The sequence below is a fragment of the Oryctolagus cuniculus genome, chromosome 11, assembly GCF_964237555.1.
Source record: "Oryctolagus cuniculus chromosome 11, mOryCun1.1, whole genome shotgun sequence".
In the NCBI taxonomy this organism is placed as follows: Eukaryota; Metazoa; Chordata; class Mammalia; order Lagomorpha; family Leporidae; genus Oryctolagus; species Oryctolagus cuniculus.
Window position 1 is genome coordinate 14295391 of NC_091442.1, and position 11918 is coordinate 14307308.

Below are 11918 nucleotides of genomic sequence, written 5' to 3' on the forward strand. Positions count from 1 at the left end.
AAAGATTTGCACAGGAGGGGATGTGTCCGTTCTTCCCAAATCGCTCTCTGCTCTGTGTCCAGAGCCAAATGCACTTGATGATTCAGAGATCGCAGGGGTGGCCAGCAGGGCCCTGGGCTGGAAGTCAGCAGCCTGTTCCAGTCTTGGTCTTGTGGATAGATTCCTGGTGTTGCCATGGAGGAGAGTGGGCCACCCACGTTCAACAGTGGCCAAGCGGGAAGGTTGGGTGGTCCTGAGTGGACCTGGCACCGGTGTGGGTCTTGTCCCGCCAGTCAGCACGTGCCATGCAGCAGGTGCTCTGCCACCATAGCTGATTTTGTCCAGTCCTCAGAAAGGTCTAACAAGCAGATGCAGTCACCCTGCTTTGTAGGAAAGGGAGCTGGAGCCCAGGGAAACGATGTAGTGGCAACTTCCCTGATGTGGCCAAGTTGTATGTCTGACCTTTGTTATTGGTAGCAAAATGTTAAACATTCTCATCCAAGTGGTTCATATATATGGCAGCCTATGAAACAGCACAGGAGTGCTCACCGTGAGAAGCAAGCCCTCACCCTCATCTCCCAACTCCAGTCCCACTCCCTCGAGGCAACGCTGTGAATGACTTTGATTTCCTGGTGAATACCTTCTTAAACATGAAGCACAGTGCTATGGCCTGAAAGTGGGTGTCCTCCCAGTCCCTAGTTCACACATTGAGATCGGAGCCCTGGTGCGATGGTATTGGGGGTGAGGCCCTTGGGGACTGGTTAGTTCATAAGGGTGAGTCCTCATCAAGGGGATCATTAAAAAGGCCCCAAGAAGGGTAGGTGTCACAACATTGTGGGGAAGCCCAACGTGGGATACCAGCATCTCATGTGAGAGGGCCTGTTTGAGTCCTGGCTACTCTGCTTCCAGCCCAGTTTCCTGCTAGTGCATCCTGGGAGGCAGCAGATGATGGCCCACGTACTTGGGTCCTTGTCACCCACGTGGATGACCCAGATGGAATTCCTGGCTCCTGGCTTTGACCTGGCCAAGCCCTGGCTGTTTTGGGCATTCGAGGAGTAAACCAGCAGATGTAAGATTTCTCTCTTTCTATCTCTCCCTCTCTGTCACTGCTTCTTTCAAATACATAAATCTTTTTTAGAAAGTACCGAGAACAGTGAGTGGTATACAGCCACTGCCATGTAAGTGCTTGATTGGAGATAGGCGTGTTCTCTTCTGTAGAAGAAGTACCATCTACTGTAGATACAGAAGTTCCCTGGGGGAGGGGTGTGGCCTGAGGATGCCTGCCTGTCCTGCAAGGCAGGGCTTGGGTTGGATTTCCTTAACTCAGTGCACTAGTTCCAGCCCAGCCCTCAGCCTTGAAGGTGTGGGAGGAGCAAAGCTTGCAGCTGCACTGGGATCAGGTCTCCAAAGACAGCCGTTATCACCAGTACCGAATGCCCTGAGGCCCAGCACAGCTGTGTACTCAGAAACACACTCTCCCCATCCTTTATTGGGCAAAAACAATCCCACAAAACTACTCAGTCCTTTTATGACTTAAGTGATCAAATAAAATGTCCTTTAACAAACATGTTTTATAACCCAACTAGTTAAACTGTTATGAGTCTTGTCGATTGAAGGCTATATTTACAATCTGTGTAGTCCCATGGTTATCTCTCAGAAAGCCAAGTGTCTTCTCATAAAATATTCTTCAACACAGGGAAAGAACCAATAACTGTAATAAACAGAAAAGAATTACACATTTTTTGTTAAGAAATTATGGTAAAATATACACAACATAAAATTTACCATCTTCACTATTTTTTGGTGCACAGTTGGTGGTACTAAGTACATTCAGATTGCTGTGCTACCAACATCACCATCCACTCAAAGACCCCTTTTCATCTTGCAAAACCAAAACTCTAAACCATTAAATAATATCTCTCCATTCTGGCTTCCCTAAGCCTCTGGCAACAGCCATCCTACTTTCTGCCTATAAATTGGATTATTCTGAGTACTTCATGTAGGTGGAATCATGACATTTCTCTTGGTGACTGGCTTCTTTTATTTAGGGTCATTCCTGTTCTAGCATCTGTCAGAACTGCCTTCCTTTTTAAGGTGGACCAGTATCCCATCGCACGTGCTTCTCACACTTGCGCTCTTCTTTCGTCCTTCAGTGGCCACTTGGATTGCTCCAGCCTTTGCCTATTGTGAATAAATGCTGCTATGAACATGGATATGCAAATATCTCTTTGAAACTCTGCCTTCAATTCCTTTGAGTATATATCTAGAAGTAGGATCCTGTATTATAGGGTAATTCTGTTCTTAATTATTTGAGGAAACTCCATTCTGTTTCCTATAGTGGCTACATGAATTCACTCCCAACAATCACGCCCAAGTCTTCCAGTGTCTTCACATCTTGTACAAATCTTGTGATTTTTTTTGGACAGCCAAAGTGGACAGTGAGAGAGAGATACAGAGAGAAAGGTCTTCCTTTTCCGTTGGTTCACCCCACAATGGCTGCTGTGGCAGGCGCGCTGTGCACTGCACTGATCCAAAGGCAGGAGCCAGGTGCTTCTCCTGGTATCTCATGCAGGTGCAGGGTCCAAGCACTTGGGCCATCCTCCACTGCCCTCCTGGGCCACAGCAGAGAGCTGGACTGGAAGAGGAGCAACCGGGACAGAATCCGGTGCCCTGACCGGGACTAGAACCCGGTGTGCTGGCACCGCAGGCGGAGGATTAGCCTATTGAGCTGCGGCACCGGCCTCTATTTTTTTTTTTTATAGAAGCCATCCTAAGGAGTGTGAGATGATATCTCATTATGATCTGATTTGCAATTTTAAATGATTAGCTTCTTTAAAAAAGACCTAAGGAATAGCTTACAGCACTTTTTCTTATGGACACAGCTGAATGAATTAGCACCCATGAGTATTCCTATGAGATCCTCACCAGATCAAGACATAGAACAGTCCCAGCACCCCAAAATTCTCCCTTGTGCCCCCCATAAATAATCCCCAAAGGTAGCCGCTCTTTGGAGGCATGTACAGTTCTAGCCTGACCTCTAGCTGTTGACCCATCCTGCGAATTCCCAGCAATGCCCTTGTGCTGTGTCCTCTCAGTCACAGCAAATGTTGTCATTCTGCATAATCTCCTGCCGAGAGGGCAATCTCAGAACAACATTTAAAGTTCCCCAAGTGCCCACATCCTCCTCAGATTATATCCCCTCTCCTTACATGTCTTCTGATCAAATTCAGCTGTGGCTTACGCTTCTATAACCAAGATTTGTTTGATTCTAGACAGAATTTTAGGAGTTGATGCCTTCATTCAGAGGTGGAATTACATACTAAGCTCATGGGACTGGGGTGGAAAATTGCAATGTCAGTGGATTCCTTGACCACAAGAAGTACGATTGGCAAGCATTCTGGAATCTTCTCACTGGCACCCCTTGCATATTCTTTCTTGAAGGCAGAGCTAAGGGAAAAGTCGAATTATACACAGAGGTGGCTTGGTGAGCGTTTTATCATTTAACACTACTGACAAAGAGCCTGGTACATGTCGAGCTTGGTGCTGGCACTAGATGAAGAGTGAAGAAGAGACGGGGCTGTGTTCATGGCCCCTGAAGTGCAGGGAGAAGATGGGCATGACCACATCACTCGACTCTGAGATGCAGGCCTCAGCCTCCGCGTCCTCTCTGAACCTACTACAGCAGTGCAGGAAGTTCTTCCAAGAGCCAGTTTATTAGGACACAGGTCAGCAAGCTATGATCCCCAAACCCAATCTAGCCCGGTGCCTGTTTATATCCAACCTGGAAGCTAAGAATAGTTTAACCTTCTTAGATGGTTGGAAAAACAAACAAAAGTAGGTGTTTGATGACACGTGAAGATGATACAAGATTCGGACTTCAGTACTCATAAAGTTTATTGGAACACAGCCATGTGTTCCACATATTGTCCGGGGTGGCTTTCATGCTACAGTGACACAGTCGAATAGAAGCAGTGGAGAACATACGGAGTGAAAAGCCAACAGTGTTTACTATCTGGTCCTTTACCCCCCAAATCTGCCAACGCCTGCTCTAGAGCAGCACTTTCAGTAGAGCTTCTGCAGTGATGGGAATGTCATCTACTGTCTAACACGTAGCCAGCTGCTACCTATCTGTGGCTGTTGAGTCTTGAAACATGACTAGCGCAACTGGAGAAATTGATTTTCATTAAATAACCACACATGGCCAGAGGTTACCATATTGAATACAGATGCCCAAAGTAAGAAGAAGGGTGTAGGGATTGGGAGATACGAAGCACAGTAGAAGTCAGGGCATTGTACTGAAAGCAGAGGGGTGGGGTCAAAGTTTGCATGAGGAAGAGTGAGCTGCTCTGCCTACCTCTCGCTCACACACTTCCTTCCCAACCCGGACTCCAGGATGCTGGCCCCGGGCAGATCGTGAAACTTACAAAGTTAGACTGTGCAGGACTATACTCTGTAAGGGAGGAGTATTCTCTTCTTTAAAAATGCTAGAGGACTCTTTTTCTGGAGAATTTGACCAGCTCAGAAGGAAAGACCTGAAGACTTCGACATTGAGGCTCCCTCACGTCTGGTCACATGAAAGCTCACGGTTAACTAGCCCTCCTCATGGGCACATAGCTCCCAACAAGCTTCAGTCTAATCCTGTCTTTCAATATGAGCCAAGGATCACGATAAGAAAGGACCACAGATAAAATCACAGATAAGAAAGGCACCAAACAGATAAAGAAACTGGGGCAAAGATCCCTGGAAACATCTATTCTATTAAATAGGAGGTCCGTGAAATTGGATGAAAAAGTGGTCTTTCTTTTCCCTAGTTCAGCTTGAATTCAGCATTTCCTACAGTTGTGCGCCGAAGCAGTAGACCACAGTGATATCAGCAGTTTCCGGGACTTCATCACATTGCTGCGCTGAAGTTATTTAGAAATTCCATTTATGCTCATCATGACTTTGAAATGATGGCTGTTATTAGGCAGGCTGCTAATTATAATATTGAAGCACGTGTGCTCGTCTGTGACAGATTTGTTTTTAAAATATTTTGTTTTTAAAATATTTGTTTTAAAATATTTCGATATGTAGATGCTTCTCAACTTATGATGGAGTCACACCCCGATAAACCCATTGTTAACTGGAAATGTTACAAATCAGAAATTACACCTGTCAAGTATCCTTGACTAGCAAGCAGTACAGCATGCTGAGAGTATCAGTTCTTTTTTAAATATTTGTTTGTGGCCGGCGCCGTGGCTCAATAGGCTAATCCTCCACCTTGCGGCGCCGGCACACCGGGTTCTAGTCCCGGTCGGGGCGCCGGATTCTGTCCCGGTTGCCCCTCTTCCAGGCCAGCTCTCTGCTATGGCCAGGGAGTGCAGTGGAGGATGGCCCAGGTGCTTGGGCCCTGCACCCCATGGGAGACCAGGAAAAGCACCTGGATCCTGGCTCCTGCCATCGGATCAGCGCGGTGCGCCGGCTGCAGCGGCGGCCATTGGAGGGTGAACCAACGGCAAAAGGAAGACCTTTCTCTCTCTGTCTCTCTCTCTCACTGTCCACTCTGCCTGTCAAAAATAAAAAAAAAATAAATAAAATAAATAAATATTTGTTTGTGAAAGACAAGGTCATTGAGAAAACAGAAGGGGAGGGGAGAGTGATCTTCCATCCACTGGTTCACTCTCCAAATGGCTACAACAGCCAGGGCTGGTCCAAGCTGAAGCCAGGAGCCTGGAACTCCATCTGGGTCTCGTATGTGGTTGGCAGGGGCCCAAGTACTTGGGCCATCATCTACTGCCTCCCCAGGAGCATTAGCAGGGAATACATCAGAAGCAGAGCAGCCAGGACTTAACCTGTGCTCCAATATGGGATGCCGCTGACGTGACAGCTTAACAGCTGTGCCATGATGCCAGCCCCACAGTGTCAGTTCCTTGCCTCCTGACCGTGGGGCAGACTGGGAGCTCTGCCCCTGCCACTGATCAGCTTCTCGAGAGGACTGGGGGGCCGGCGCCATGACGCAGGTTAATCCTCCACCTGCGGCGCTGGCATCCCAATGGGCACCGGTTCTAGTCCCAGTTGCTCCTCTTCCAATCCAGCTCTCTGCTATGGCCTGGGAAAGCAGTAGAAGATGGCCCAAATCCTTGGGCTCCTGCACCCATGTGGGGAGACCAGGAAGAAGCACTGGATCCTGGCTTCGGATCAGTGCAGCTCCAGTTGTTGCGGCCCTTTGGGGAGTGAACCTTCAGACGGAAGACCTTTCTCTCTGTCTCTCCCTCTCACTGTCTGTAACTCTACCTCTCAAATAAATAAATAAATAAAAGAGAGAGAGGGAGGAAGGGAGGGAGGACTGGGCCGCCTAGTGCTAGCCAGCAAAAGATCAAAATTCAAATTTTGAAGGATAGTTTCTATCAAATGCCTATCATCTTCACACCACTCTAAGCCTAAAACTCCTAAGTTGGGGGCCGTCTGTAAGCAGTTTCTTTTCTAACCCTATACATGGATCTTATCATTTGCAGATGTGGTGCTGGGAAGGTGCCTTTAGGCTCCCGCAGAGTGCAAAGAGGTGTCCAGGGGGCTGGTGTCTGGAACAAAGTGCTTGTCAGGGCTCCACGTGCATGAGGAATGCAGATACTCATCACCAACCCCGTGTGCCACATCTGAAATGTCACAATTCTAAAAGGTAGCTATTACTTCATAGCTTTCATTAGACTTTTCCAGTGCTTCCTTTGTTATTTCAGTGGGACATGTGAAGGGAGGAGAGATGTATAGGGGTGCTCCATCAGTCTGCCCTCGACCAAAAACTCCAGCTTTCTCTTGTAAAAACTGTAAGTGTTGGGGGCCGGCACCATGGCTCACTTGGCTAATCCTCCGGCATCCCATATGGGCGCCGGGTTCTAGTCCCAGTTGCTCCTCTTCCAGCCCAGGTCTCTGTTGTGGCCCGGGGAGGCAGTGGAGGATGGCCCAGGCGCTTGGGCCCTGCACCCGCATGGGAGACCAGGAGGAAGCACCTGGCTCCTGGCTTTGGATTGTCGCAGCACACCAGCCGTGGCAGCCATTAGGGGGGTGAACCAATGGAAGGAAGACCTTTCTCTCTGTCTTTCTAACTCTGCATGTCAAATAAAAAAAAAAAAAAAAAGAAGAAGAAGAAAGAAAGAAAGAAAGACAGACCCCAGGCTGAAAGGCATGGGAAGTAGAGGTAATTGCCTTGAGATTCTGTTTGGGGGAAAAAAAAAACAGTAAGTGCAAAGAGAGTAGCAAAAATCACCCCCAAGCCTGCTCCCTATTTGGCAAGCATCATCCTAGACAGTGCTGTATGCCCAGGCACATAAACAGACATAGAAACACATGTAAGATAGATAGGTACATAATTTTAAACAAAACAGGATCAAATGATACATTTCAAAGCTCTTTCTCCTGTTGCTGATCAATACATTGTAACTGTCTTCCATATCAGTAGTGGGATGGGAGCAAGTCATTATCTTTACCATCCAGGTAAGGAAAGGGAGACTTAGGTCATTCAGGCCTTGTCCATTTGCATATGTGACAAGGCAGGGATTCTCCGTGCAAACCCTGGAGTGTAGCTGGCCTGAGCAGCAATGCCAGGTGCGTAGATGCTGGTGGGAGATGAAATTCCACCCCCAAAGAGGTCCACACACCAACACCTAGAGCTTGTGTTGCTTTGTGTGGCAAAAGAGACTTGACCAAAGTGAGACGAGGAAATAATCCCGATGGCTCAATAGCATTACAAGGTCATTATTGGGGCAGGGAGCACTGGAGGACGAGAATGGGATTCACAATGAGTGCAGAGATGGAGGAGCAGAACGAGATGGGAGAGGGAGGGTGGGGGAAGAGAGAGAGAGCTGCTATGCTGCTGGCTTTGAGAACAAAACAAGAGGCCATGGCTCAAGGACTGCGTGGAGCCTCTGGAAACTGTATAAGGCAACGGATTCTCTCCTGGAGCCCCCAGGAGCACAGCCCTGCTGCCCCCTTGGCCTCCAGGACCATGAGAGAACACACTGGTGCTGTTTGAAGCACTGAGTTGGTGGTGTTTTGTTACAGCAGCCACAGGACGCTAACACGCACTCAGTCCGTACGAGCTCCTACCAGTGGGTAGAGCGCACCACGTCGTATCAAGCACAAAGTTAATAAGCTCAGTAAATCCAGTCACAACGACAATAACTGCCACTCGCCTGCCCCACAGGGCTACACTGAGGCGTCTCTGCGTCTCCTGTTTGCCTTTCTGTGTCCTAAGCACCTGAGAGCACGTGGGTCCCAGTGAACACAGCTCAGGGCAGAACTTGGCAAGCAGGGCTGGTCCCAGCTCTGCCTCTGTGTGCTGTGCGGCTTAGGTCATCTTGCTGGCCCTCTCGGGGCTTCTTCTGCAGCATCTTGAACATGAAGGAAGGAAGCCAATAACAAGGCCCCTTTGCTGGACACTGAGGATGTGCAATGCATGTGCACGGGCTTGTGGGGCCCCACCCGTGTGAGATGGCTCCTTTGTCTTCTATCAGGAACGCCGAGAGGCCCACAGAGGTCCAGTGACTCATCCTGGCCTCAGAGGTGGAATTTGGCAAGCTGGGATTTAAAGCCTGGGCTCTTTCTTTCTAATGTGGGGACACAGAGAGACTGGAGATACAGAGAGAGAGAGCTCCCACCTGCTGGTGGCCAAGCCAAAGCCAGAACCAGCAACTCAAGCCAGGTCTCCTACATGGGTGGGGAACCTTCCTATCTGAGCCACCCCAGCTGCTTGCGGGGTACACATTAACCAGGAGGTGGACTAGGAAGTGGAGCTCGGACGCGAACCCAGGCATTCTGACATGGCCTACAGCCATCCCAAGTGCATTTTAACTGCTGCGGCAAATGCTCACTCTTTTCAATCCCTTGTGATGAGTCTCTCAACCTTGCACGTGTTCCTATGAGGCCAGTGCCATCCTAACATATTTATGTGGCTCTCGATTTTCTTTGTATGTGATAACTGGGAAGGGGGAGCAGCTGTACAGGGGCCCCAGACCATCCCTGCACCCTCTGGCTTTGCACGGGCGAACTCTGGAAACGGCCCCATCCCTGTGCCCCTGAGAAGCCACGCCTCAGCCTCTCAGAGCCTTGCCTCACCCAGGACCCCTCCCTAGCTCACCTGCCGCTGCAGGCGCTACAGATGTTTAACCAACACCTACCTCCCTCCTTACTCAGCAACAGAATCCAAAGTCCCATTCCTTTGGATGAGTGTGCCCAGTTAGAAATCCCTTCTCCCCACTCCTTTGCAGCTAGAGGAGGATCCGCGACCCAGCTCTGAATAACGGAACAGAAGTAGAACTCTGCACGGGGATGCTGGGAATCTCTGTCTTCCTCATACAAGAGGAGGAGGAACTCAGCCGGTACATGCCACCTTCTCTTTGCCCGTGCTTTCATTCCTTCCTGGAATTAGGTGAGATTTCTGGAAGAAGGGCAGCTATCTTGTGACTATGAGGACAAAAGCCTCCTGCTAAGGGTGGCAAAGCTTCAGTCTTTAGGGATTTCTTTGAGACTTGGCGCCAGCCTCAGCTGCCTCCCTCTGGACTGCCTGTTAAGTGAAATAAATACAATGTTATAAGTTCTCTAAGAACAGTCTTTCTTTTGTCTTGTACTGATGGCATGTGGCCCTAATAAGCGTCTACGGTGACCCAAAAGCAGACCTGGGAGGAGGGATCAGCCATGGCTGTGGTTCGGGACCTGCTGAGCCATCCTTTCCTCCCATCCAAGCTCTGAACGAGAATCCCTTGGTTATCACTCTCCCTGGCCTGCCAGACTCGGGAGCCTGCGATGCTCAGATATCGTTCAGGCTCCTTCACTGTTTCTGCCTGTCTAGCAACGCCACACAGAATGGGGACGCTCTTGCACAGAGCTGGGGTCTCAAGACGGGGCTACAAGCTGGGGATGCTGGCACAGCCTGGTTCAAGTCAGCAAGACCTCCTTCCTCTGACGCTTTCTACTCCTGGTCAGCAGATGACTAAACCGACTTGAGATGCAAAGCAGGGCTAGGCATGGGCCCGGTTATTTGGCTGCATGCAAAAGATGTGGACATAACTGGGGGTGGGGAGAATCAGATTATTGGAATAATATGGGATGACTTACAGAATCATAGACAAAAACCAACTTGGACACAAAAGAAGCCATGGTTCCAGGAGGTTGCCTTGGAGTGATGCCGTGTGGGTCCCGAGCTCAGTTCCAAGTTCACAGGAGGCGGGATGCCATGACTGGCAGTCTTTCCAGATGGGGGAGAAGAGTGGCTTCCCGCCAGCAATCGCCAGTTCTAGTAGCAGAAGAACGGTAAGAGGATATGGTGGTAAAAATTTTAAAAAACCCGCTGTGGACTAAACATAGAACTGGCCATGGGTGTAAGTTTTAGGATAAAGCTGACCTTAATTAAAATCTTAGCTCTACACTCTACTATCTGTCCTTGGTCAGATCAATTGACCTCTTTAAGTGTCCGTTTCCTTGTCCGTGTGTGGTGAGAACAAAACGCGTTTAAACCTGCTAGAATGTCGGCTCCAGGAGGACAGGAGTGTCATGCTTTTTTGCCCCCTCTGAATCCCTAGCACCTAGACCAGCGCAGGTCTGGCCACTGGCGCTGCATCCGTATGCACTGAACGACTGTTGCCCCACAGTGCCTCTTAGGTAGAGAGCTGTGCTGTGGAGAACGCGATGTGGCAGGTACTCGGAGCAGAAGTGAGCATCACTCCTGCCTCACTCTGGGGAGAGGAGAGGAGAGGAGAAGAGAAGGAATCCAGGCAAGAGCCTGGCCCCTAGCTTTGCAGCAAACCGGGCCATCCAGCAGCAAAGAGCAAACTGCGGCCACAGGCAATGAGTGCATTGTTAACAAAACAAAAAGCCATGCGCGCAGTGGGACTTCCCTGGCGGAATGGATGTGTTTTGACTCAATCGGGTTTTCATCCACCGGTCCTGACAAGATGAAACTCTAAGTCCTTTTACTCCTTGGGGCCATTGCAGTCGTAAGAAGCATTAAAGAAAAGGACAAACCTTGAAGAGACTGGGATTTGGGGCCCACGACCTTTAGTTCCACCAGGGACAGCCTGCACATTTATCAAGTTCACCACAGTCAAACCCAGCCCCGTGGTGGCCGCGGCAGCACCGCCTTTCCCTCTCTCGGCATCTCCTTCTCCATCACGCCCCTCGTCAAGTCCATCAGCAGCATGGTCACCACTAGGCCGTAAGTGGTGCTGGGGCTCCGCCCAGGTGCCCTCTGCCAGGCCAGCACACCCACCCCCAGCTACTGCCAGCGTGAGTTGCTCGCAGGCCACAAGTGCCCCTGTGCCGATGGAATCTCCTTAATCTCCTTGCCAGGAGGTGCCTGGGAAGTCCCAGCCTCCCCCTGAACGCTGCCTGCACCCCGACTAGCTGGGATGGACTCATCTCCCGCTCCTCTGCTCAGGCCGGGACCACCCCATGCCCCAGAACTCTCGGTGGGCTCAGGCTGAGGCTGGCTTCCAGCTGACCCTGCATACTTGCCTGGCTTTTCCTCCTGCTTTGCTCGCCTTCTACCCCCAGCTTTCACCTGAGAGGCCCCTCAACAAGTCATATGGACATGAACCCGGTTCAGACTTGGCTCCAAGCGACCCTGTCCTGGGATGCAGGGTCATTGTCCCTGTCCCTGCTCTAGTAGGGGACGTCTAGTAGACACTGTCCCTGCCCATGTTCCCTTCTCGGAGAAGTTCCCGGGGCGCAGGAGGGCGGTGCCCCAGCTGGCCAGCTCCTGCTCACAGGAGCCGTGTTCCTGACTCTGCACCCAGGGCTTCCTCGCTCGCAGCTTGAACTCAGCCATGACAGGAATAGTTACACCGTGGAGACCGCCAGTGGGAAAATGCTGTTTGCTTCAGAGACCTACTTTTTACATATTTACCAGCTCACCATTGTGCACATGCCAAGTAATTTTTTTTTTTTTTTTTGACAGGCAGAGTGGACAG

The 11918-nt window shown here is 50.0% G+C and overlaps 1 long non-coding RNA gene across 9 annotated transcripts in view; it reads left to right on the top strand.

Moving 5' to 3' along the window:
* The window catches only part of LOC103352375 (uncharacterized), a 30649-nt gene extending 21093 nt beyond the window's left edge, over window positions 1-9556 (top strand). For all 9 annotated transcript variants that reach the window (XR_011379866.1, XR_011379868.1, XR_011379865.1 and 6 more), the window contains 2 exons: window positions 6474-6637; window positions 9222-9556. This is a non-coding gene — a long non-coding RNA (uncharacterized lncRNA). The remainder of the gene's footprint in view (window positions 1-6473; window positions 6638-9221) is intronic.
* Window positions 9557-11918: the final 2362 nt, after the last annotated feature.